The sequence below is a fragment of the Notothenia rossii genome (genome assembly GCF_949606895.1).
Source record: "Notothenia rossii genome assembly, chromosome: 10".
In the NCBI taxonomy this organism is placed as follows: Eukaryota; Metazoa; Chordata; class Actinopteri; order Perciformes; family Nototheniidae; genus Notothenia; species Notothenia rossii.
Genome location: NC_136908.1, coordinates 35,392,943 through 35,395,533, shown reverse-complemented (window position 1 = coordinate 35,395,533; position 2,591 = coordinate 35,392,943).

The window sequence follows — 2,591 nt, the reverse complement described above, 5'->3', positions numbered from 1 at the left end:
GCGGACAAATCCTCAGTGGCAGTTACACAGGCAGGGCAGGTTGACAGCCAGCAATTTTGGTGCTGTGCTGAGGTCGGGACTTTCATCCACTCCATGCGCGTCCCTCATGAAGAGGGTGCTTGGGGGGTACAATTTAGACAGAGTCATGGCTGTCAACTGGGGAGTTGTAAACAAGGTGTGTTTGGCCAGTGTGTTTGGCCTTTTAAGTGTGACACATATGTGGTGATAAATGCTTCACTTGACCACTGTTCCTAAATAAAAAAAGTTTTCTGCATCGTCAGTCATTTTTTCCAAATAATTACCAATATTTCACAAATTCTTCATGTCAACTTAAGAGCACAGCTGTATGTTGAGTGTCAGCTTTGCTTGGTTCATCTTACTGGGGGGCAGCTACATGGATGTTGGTGCAGTCCACAATCATTTTGCAGTTGAAGGCAGAATGAATTTATTATTGAATCAGAATGAAGCACAACTTCCTGTCATACAATACATTGACTTTATTTGTAATTGTGTAAAAATATAAAGCATTGATTAGCAAGCAGGAGCTGCAGGAACAGAGAACGGTGATGGATGGAGCTGGGAAGAGAGAAGAATAAAGAAAACAGATCAACTTTATTATCGGATATTAAAAATTCAATTTCAAAACAAGTTGCCGCTCCTACAGTTTTCTAGTATGTAAAGATGATTTCACATGATCTATGCAAAATATCACACTCAATACATGTGTGTCTCTGGGGGGTGCATTGTGCCTTTGATGTATATAAATAATATACCATAACCAAATACTATTACGTACAGTGGAAATCAGGTTGCCAGAGCAGGTCAGTGTGCATGTTCCTCAGGGTCTCAGCAGTTACAGGTGAGGTAAAGAAAATAAAAGAGAAAAAGGTCAGTAACAACACTTTAAAGTAACAACACTGAATAATTATCTCTTTTAATAATTTTCTCTCAGTAATCACTCAACTACTGTCTTTCCAACAAACAGATTGACTCACCCTCACTGTCATCACAATGACACATGTCCAGAAGAATGTCATGCAAAGCTCCCTGCCTGTCTGCCTTCCTTCGACTCTCCCTGAACTGCTTCCTTAGCACCCGGTGGAGGGCGCAGTAGGCTACTCTTCAAATGTTTCACGAAATACTTACCATGATGACTACTCTTACTGTTTAACATTTTGGTGTAGGCCTACTTCATGTAATAAAATAATAACTTCATGGTAAGGCTACTAAAAAGGACAAGGCTAAGTAATGTAATGCTAACTAACGTGATCGCTACTCGTCGCTACTAGCTAGGTAGCTAACTTGACTATGTTCCATGCACAACATGATATTACCTGATATGTCTGATCCAGCGACTCCTGGTCCTTTCATCAGACGGGAAGCGATAGAACGAGCAAGTGGTATGATCACTTTTGTGATTACAACATGGTACAAAGCACACAGGCATCTTGTAAAAGTGAATTTATTGGAGCAATCTCTTATATTTATTGGAGGTAATAAATCAGTTATGAAATCTTCTTCTTCGCTTTAATTACGAGTCTCAACCACTTGGAGCATTATCGCCTGTGACATCACATACGCGACCCAGAATGGGATTTGGGATTTGTAGTCTTTGTAGTCGCGTATCTTTCATAGTCTTATATTTCAACAGTTTTATGACAAAATGTGACTTTTTTGACATGGAAATGATTGTTTAAGATTGACAAACATCATATTTGTAGTTCGTGGCACAATTCAAACGGGATCAAAAGATACGTTTTCTCTCTCCATTGAATTCAATGTATAATTCTTCGCTTCCGGGGTCCCATGGACCGGAAGTAGATGGGCGTGACTTCACCTCTCTATACAGCATTTCTCCGACGCGGAGGGATACTGACATGTTGTGAAAAGTAACTACAATTCTACCCGTGGTATACGCAAGTATATCACGGCTAAGAACCAATCAGATTACTTGATTTGACTTGTCCGTTTTATAATGCTTGATATTGACACCAAACCGATGGGAAAACCCCACAGCAACACAGAAAAGATGGTCATACAACCAGCGGTGTAGTTAATAAACAAATAAAATAGAACATAGTATTAATATTCACTTTATTTTTAATGTTTTTTAATCGTTCTGTGTGACACGAAAAAAAAGGCAAAATCCTGTTGATATACACAAATCAATAGATTACATTTAGTGACTATAAAACGAAATGCCGTGAAACTGGGTTGGATGGGAGGAGGGTAAACAGTCTGTTTGGGAGGGGTCCCTGATAATTCAGTGAGTCCGCCACAGAGAGCAGACAGAAGACAGACAGACAGACAGACAGCCTGCCTGGTTGGCCTCAGCAGTATTGGTGAACACAGGGTCTGTCTCCTCTGGTGGTGCAGGAGATGTTTTGGTGGAACTTGGGGCGTACAGTTCTAAGGTTGGAGTGATTTAAATTACACGCAATAATAAATGCCCTACCTGGATGTGCAGTTTGTTATTTGCTTATAGCAGCTAGAAGTTCTTTCATTGCTAGTTTAGCACTAGCATCCGGGGGTGGAGAAACAGCAGTGACAAAAGTAGATGGAATCCTCTAGGATTTCTCCGTTGGATGACG